Source organism: Triticum aestivum, chromosome 4B (assembly GCF_018294505.1).
Source record: "Triticum aestivum cultivar Chinese Spring chromosome 4B, IWGSC CS RefSeq v2.1, whole genome shotgun sequence".
Lineage (NCBI taxonomy): Eukaryota > Viridiplantae > Streptophyta > Magnoliopsida > Poales > Poaceae > Triticum > Triticum aestivum.
Window position 1 is genome coordinate 159576076 of NC_057804.1, and position 8081 is coordinate 159584156.

The following is an 8081-nucleotide window of genomic DNA, read 5'->3' on the forward strand; positions in this document are numbered from 1 at the left end:
ATGAGGTAAACCGCGGGCGGGAGGCAGGAGAAACCCTGGCACGCCTGGGTGCACAGGTACGAGCAGCCGCCGCTGTAATGACGCGTATGTCACCCTAATTGATGTGTAAGAGAACCGATTGAAGGCTTATACGGTCGAGCGACGCCTAGCGTCAGCCATGCCAAAAGGGGCACTACAAAGGACCCATTTTTCAAAAAGAATACAAAATATATTTGAAAGTTCCAAAAATATCAAAAAAAGTCATACAAATATATATACATGCTCTTCAACTATGTGTAAGATTTCATTAACTAATGCGATTATTTGAAGACTAATAGAAAAACACAAATATCTGGTCCAAATACAACAGAGAGAGCCCATTTTAATCTATGTATTTGTCCTTTTTGTGTACATCACATATGAGTACACTACAAATATATGATTATGTGTTTCTTTCAGAATATTTTAGGCATGGAAATAGTATTTTCACTAAAAAAAAGTAAAGGCCTCCCTCGAGCTCAGCCTCCAGGTGCACTTTACGGGCGAATACTCCTTTATAATGTGCAGTGGCTAGTGAGATATACACAATTACAGCAATTACGGAATGGCATGTAGGTCAGCTAAAAAAACTGTATGCAGGTCAGGAAATTAACCTAAATGAGCTGCTACGAAGAACCGTTCTACCTCAGATTTACAGCAATTACACTCACTGTAGCTAATTTACAAAACTTCTTTTCCTGTCAGATCCTCCCCTTCCTCTTATGTGCAGTCCTCTAGTTCTCACTTCCATGGGCTAGTAATGGTACATTGCTTTCGGTGGGAGATCCAGGGACAAATGGGACGAAGCCTCGACCTCCGAACACCGGCCGCATGAAGGCGTTGTCAAACTTGCGCCAGTAGTGGTGGACTGACCGTGTTGGACTCGCCAGGAGCATCCGGAGGCTCGTCGGGCGGCGTATGCTCACAGCGTTCTCGAGATCCGTCTCAGGCCCATTCCCGGGCAGCTGTTCAAGGACGGACTTTGGGCTGGATGGCTCAGAAAGGGCACTCACTTCCCTAGTGAGGTGCCTCGCTGGAATCAGGAGTCTGATCAATGGCTTAGTCAGTAGCCCAAAGACCTGATGAAACGTAAAAGATGTGATAATATGAGTAATTGTCTGGAGGTTGGCTTCCATATTATGTGGTTGTTCATATTAGAGATTTTGTTGCCTTGAATGGAAGGGCGTATGTCATTATTTAAGAGGGAGAGGAAACTTACAATTGTGCTGAAAAGAACAATAATTATTGTACTGGTGATCATGATAGCATTGCTAGGGAGCTGAGTGTGCCCTGATTTTGCAAACTGCAAGTAATGACTAGTTAGACAAAGCACGAATGCAAACAACATGAACATACATAAGCAAAAATCCAGCGTTTTCCTGGAGCAGTTTCATTTGCAAATAGACCAGCTACACGGGCACGCACATACCCACACGCACACCCTAATTGAGATATCATATTACAATGGTAACGAATATATTAATATTTCTTTCTGAAAAAGAGTGACACTCAAAAGGATATATGCTTACTATCATTTCCTTTAATCACATGTTTTCAATTTTTGGCAGGATACTTTTTATCGTAATTTTTTGAAATGGGGGGAAATAACACATATTCTTGATTTGTGGATGACTCCTTTTAAATCAGAATGATTTTTTTGGATAGGTGATTTATTTAAAAGAGATAACGAATCCAATATTGTGGAGGATATCCTGTCCTCATTGTGAGATGTCCTACACATAATATCTTCTTCAGATCTTTAACTACAGTTAAGTTCCATCACATGTCATAACTAAATACGTCAACTATACTGACAAAACAAGAAGGTAGGTTGTGCTTGTATTTTTTTTTTAGAAAAGGAGGATGACCCCCGGCCTCTGCATCTGGGCGATGCATACGGCCACATTATTAATTATTCTCACAAGACCTTACAAAGTCATACAACAACATGACTAAAGCCACCGTCTAAGCATCAATTGTCGCTACACCTATCCAATCGATGAAGGGGCGCTCATAGTCTGGGCCTAATAACAAACAGACATCGCAGCCAAACCTAAACATCTAAGACCTGAGGTCCCAACCAGGACGCCTGCCGGGTATGGGGCACGTACCAGTCCAGCGCACTCCTCAACCAGGACGCCTGCCGGGTATGAGGCCGCCGCAGCCACCTGCCACCAATCCATCTTCAGAGTTGTACTGTTGCATCTACCTTGCACGGTCTAGCTACCGTCGACGCCACCACGACGCCAGACAGCTTCCTCCTCCTGCGCGAGTCCATCTCCGCGCATCGGACGCCAAGACTCGACTGCATCATGCCGCCGAGACCACCGTCGATGATACTATTGATGCCACACCGCTCCACCTACATGCCATTCCGTGTCGACTCCGAACTACCAGCAACTCCACCACCCTGAGCAGTCCTCGACCGACGCCTTCAGGAAGGAACACGACACCAAAGTGCCATCGTCGCCCAAACAGAGGAACAGAGGCTTTCGCCTACGCTCATGGCAGAGGTGGGGGGCGTATGATCCACACCGAAGCCTCCAGGAAGGTAATCGGCGCCGAGGGCGTCGACTTTGGTGCGGCCGCCACGCCGGCCTGGAGTTTCCCCCGGATCCATGCCCATCCACCAGATCCGTCCAGGCAGAATTGGCGTCGATTGTAGTCGGTACCGTAGCCAGCACGAACCGGAGTAGATCGAGTGGGAGACGACGCCTCCCATGGAACTTCGGGCGGCCATCGAGGAGCCGCCGTAGCGCCGCCATGTCCACGCCGCCCATGCAGCCGTGGAAGGCCCCCCATCTGCACCCGCGGGTACCGCCCGCCAGGCAGGCCGCACCGCGCGCCACCGATCGAGGCCGCCGCCCCGAGATCCCCGCGCCGCCCGAGGCACCGGTGGTCAGATCTGAAGCAGATCGACCACGGCCACCATAGCGCGCCCCGAACGGCCTCCCACGCGACCACCGGGGGAAGCAGCTCCTGTCGTCGCCCCCTGAGCCCTCGCCGGCGCGCCCCGTTGGCAATGCGCCGCCAACTGCCGCCGAACGCCACCCGCGCCAGGTCCGGCCGTTGCGGGGAGGAGAGATCCCGCCGCCGCCGACGCCAACCGGGCTTTGCCCGGCGGCGCGCCCCGGCGGCGGCGGGCAGGAGAGGTGGGAGAGAGGGCCGAGGGCTTGGCGGCGCTAGGGTTCCCCCCTGGTCGCCGCGCGGGGGCGACCCAGGGGAGGGAAGACGATGACCTGCAGGTTTTGGGTTATCGATACAGGGTTACTATGCAGGTAGTGCTATTTTACAGACGTCCATCAGTAGGGAGTGAATGTCAAAGATATTCCGGCCTTGAGTTCACCTTTTTGCTTCAGACATGCTAAGTTTATGAAACAATACTCCATAAGTTGCATGTTATAACCTGCTCCAACAACTAACAGCGTGTGTGGCTAGAACGAGGAAAGGTAATGGGGGTTTACATGTGGGAGTTTAGTTTGGGATTAGGCATGGGAAGTTGAATTGTCCAGTCCCATTTGGTGTGTGGTGGGAATAGTAAAGGCAATTTGAGAGAAAATAACTTCCCACGTGAATTAACGGGGACAAGGCTGGGAAGAGATACGTGGGAATTGACCTCCTTAATTCTCTCTTTCCCCATCCCACCTCAATTCCCTTGCCCTCCAATCAAACAATGGATTATATGTCACCTACCCTTAAATTCTTATTCCCTACCTCTAATATCCCACAACCAAACAGGCTGTAATGGGTATTCCAGGCTTGTAGATGCAGTCAAGCAGGACACGTTCAATTTTTCCAAAAGTACGTAAATTATGCTACTCCCTACTATGATTTTTCATGAAATTTGTACACCATTGATGGTTGAAGTGTACCGGTGGAAGGTACATAAACAAAGTTCGGCACGCAAATTGCATATTCACAATGATGTTTTTTCACAAATTTGGTCTGAATTCCCATTTAAGTCAACAAATTTGGTATATTTGTTCCCAATGACAGAATTCTAATAAAGAATGAGGTATTACATTAGCATATACTCCCTCCGTTCCATAATTCTTGTCGTGCTTTTAGTTCACAGTATGATAAAACACTGAGACTAGAAAACTTGATCATGCATTACACCCAGAGCACATATGGAATAGATCAGACACAATATTTTACCTTATTGTAGGCCAATGCAATTGACACGGCACCTCTCATGAGACCCGCCCACCAAATAATAACCTGAATAACCCACATCATGTAAGTAACAGGAGTATTCTTGGAAGGACATAACATACATACTCCCTCCGTCCGCGAATAAGTGTACTTCTAGTTTTTGTCTTAAGTCAAAGTTTTGAAATTTTGACCAACTATATACAAAAGAGTGATAACATATATGACATCAAATTGATATATTATGAAAGTACATTTCAAAATAGATCTAGTGATATTAATTTAGTGTCATAAATGCTAGTACTTTTCCTTATAAAGTTGGTCAAAGTTTTAAAACTTTGACCTAGGACAAAAGCTAGAAGAACACTTATTCGTGGACGGAGGGAGTAAGATGTTTCTAATATGACACTCACTTGCTGCCTAATAGAGATCTTCTCGCCTGGAGTTTGTTTGGTCAAATTGGAGAGATAAGATAGTGGGAAAACAAATGCAGCTCTTGCAACCAGCACCAACGCCAAAATAATGGAGCTCAAGGCAATAGATTTCATTGGGCTGCATAGTACAGAAAACGTGTTACAAAACAAAACTGTCTGGATGTGAACAACAAATATGTTACTACACAGATGGACAGAAGCAGATAGAGAACATACCTATATGTTTCACTAACAATCTTCCACTTCTCTATATCCAATGCATCCATGCCAACATAGAGAAAGAGAAACGTCTCAGAGATGAATGACAACGTGGCGAAGGCATGCCTGTTGTGCATAGAATGACATAAGCATCAGCGAAGTTCAGATGTCAAATGATGGAGTCACATGTATTTCTGATACAAACAATGCAGATACTTACTTGGTTGTGACCCTGGAACTCTCTGTTACATTGTGCCAGGTATAGTGTGACATTACAATACCACAGAAGAAAACCGTGAGAATACCACTCAAATCAAGCAACTGCAACACAAAGCAACCAGTCAATAGCAATTAGAGCTAGCTGATAGTGACAGATTGCGTAGTATCTATGTGAAGTTAATAGTGCAGGGTGCTTACTTCAGCCAGCATGTAAGATAAATAAGCCATGAGCATCATAATAGCAACTTCACGATCAGTGGAGTGCCTGGAAAAAAAATGCCAAATTAGAGGAACAAATCATAAAAGCATATTAGAAAATCTGAAATTGTATTGAGATTGGTGACACAGGTATCATATCAAGCACACAATTCAATGTGTCAAGTACCAACCTGCCAAAGTACAGTTTCTTGATGACATAAGCACTGAGAAGTCCACTCTGCAGCAACAACACAAATTCAGTGAGACAGCAGAACTTGACAAGTTAACAAAGTCAAAGGTGGAACCAGGACAGAACTTACAGCTACTCCAAGAAAGGTGCTGGCGCCGAATAGATAGAGGAAATTTCCAATGAACTGTAGGAATTTGAGGCTACTGAAATTTCCAAGATCAAAGTTCTGGATTGCATTGAACAACACAACTGATGTCGCATCATTAACAACACCTTCACCAAACACCAAACTGTACAAGAAGGGTGTCTCATCTTGGCTTAACACCTGCAAGGTGCAAACAGAGTCCGTTGCCGAGAATATTGCCCCAAGTGCTGAAAAAGCGAACGTGCAGAAAGAGTCAAAAGAAAGAAGAGCAGACACGCAATGGAAATTCTTCTTATACTTAGGTTAATGGAAAAGTTTATACTCCAGGTTAAAGAACTGACCAAGGTAGTCTCCAAGCTCAAGGGAGCCTATGTTCAGCCTTGATATTAGCCCCATCGCACCTGTGATAGATTGGGCCAGTGAGACAGATGAGCAACAAAGCAACATGCTGAGTGAAATTTTAAGAGGGAGAGAACCTACCAAGGGATATTATACTTTAGGAGATCAAGGTCCCAACTACAGCAAACAATGTGATAGTCATGAAGTTGCGGAAGAATTGTTTCTTCTTCACTTGGAACCTGGTCAGGGATAGGGGAAAAGAGTAGTGTGAGCCATGCAACTGTTAGGCTCCTTAAGCAAAACTTGCAGTTAATATCTAATATAACTACTATCAGCCTTCCTTGTTACTCTAAAAGATATAGCCACATTCAGTTATTAGAGAGTATGATTTATGCATTAGATAGTTTCACTGTTTTTGAGTCGAACAACTAGTCGCGACTAATTGTCGACTAGTCCATGAGTCGTAAAAGAAATTCAAGACTCAACAACGTGTCGCAACTGCAGGGTCGACTATTCAAGAGTCGCTACCCCAGAACGACTCGTCAACTCGAAAACCTTGGATAGTTTCCATCATCTTAACCTAGAAAACAAAATTTTGCAATAAAAGAGGAATCAATAATATAGGACACTCCTAAAATCAGAACAGTTATTAGGCTCCAGCATGGAGCTCAGCAAATCAGTGACCCTCTTCATTAATTTCAATTTCTCTCAAGAGAAGGATTCTCATGAATGATACTCCCTCCGTTCCTAAATATTTGTCTTTCTAGAGATTTCAACAAGTGACTACATACCAAGTAAAATGAGTGAATCTACATTCTAAAATATGTCTACATACATCGGTATGTTAGTCCATTTGAATGTCTAGAAAGACAAATATTTAGGAACGGATGGAGTACAAGAGAAAGCAGCGCAAGACTAGTGCATATATACTGTAGTAATTTGCATAAGAAGAACATACCCTGCATTGAAAATGATGGGTGGGAGCAGATAGATGAAGAACAAATCCTCGCTGAAGACCATTAAGCGCGAGTTTTTCCCGCTGGACGCGAAGAGGATGACCGTGCCAGCGCCCAGCCCCTGCAGACCCACGCGCGCAAGGATGAAATCAAGCAACCACAACAAACACACACAGAGATACAGAGGAGCAGACGGTACTGACAAGCAAGAGCGCGGTGGTGGACTCGTTCATCCAGCGATTCTCCTCGAGGAGGTGGCCGACGATGATGCAGATGCACATGAGCGCGACGAACAACCCCACCGCCATGATGGAGCCGTAATCCGCCGGCGGGTCGCCCAGCCCCAACCCCATCATCCCGCCCTCCGAGCACCGAAATCAATCTCAATCTATGAAAACCAAATTGAACCCCCCACGCAAGTTCACAGCGAGAGCAGGAGCCTGCCTTGTGTTACACGACAAGACAAGAGAGGAGCGAGACGAGCGGCGCAGAGGCAGAGGTCGGCCGGCGGGTCTGGGGAAAGGTGGCGCCTTCGCGGCCAAGGCAGGTGGAGGAGAGAAAGAAAGATTCGCGGCCAAGGCAGGTGGAGGAGGGGATCCAGGAAGTTGGTTTGGGGATTTTTATGGGCCGTCTCTCAGTGGCGCCACGTGCGGCCAACGAACTCCTCTTCTGTTTTCCTCTTGTTGGAGCAGGAAGAGGAACACGGGACGATTTCATTAGCTTGTCTTTTTTTTCTTCTTCTTCTATCTAATAATAACGTCAATGATAAATCCTCAACGTTCGGATTTTAAGCATGGCAACCTGCACGTTTTTTATGGCAACTTTAGTTCACATGAGGTTGGCAAATATTGTAATTTTCTGACAAAAAAAAACGAATTGGGATAAAGTTGTCATGTCTTAACAACTAAAGTTGCCACCCGCGTCAACTAAAGTTGCCATGTGAAAACGTTCGGGATGAAATGCTTAAAATCTGAACGTTCGGATTTTATCGGGGTCCTAATAACGGCAATAATAATCGCCTTTTTCAATTTGATTTGAAGTGATGATGGCGCGAGGGTGGCGTAGGCCCACCAAGGAGCGGGTTGTCCCCCCGCTGCAGGACACCACAGATGAATGAATGAATGAGCGAGTCCTCTCGTTGGGGGCCATCCCGTATGACTCGAAGGCTCCAGGCTTCAGGCTCCAGCTCCTGTCAGCCTGTAGGGACCCACCGTGGTGGTGATTTATTCGGG

The 8081-nt window shown here is 45.9% G+C and overlaps 1 pseudogene; it reads right to left on the reverse strand.

Moving 5' to 3' along the window:
• Positions 1-469: 469 nt before the first annotated feature.
• Positions 470-7462, reverse strand: LOC123091591 (sodium/hydrogen exchanger 2-like; annotated as a pseudogene).
• Positions 7463-8081: the final 619 nt, after the last annotated feature.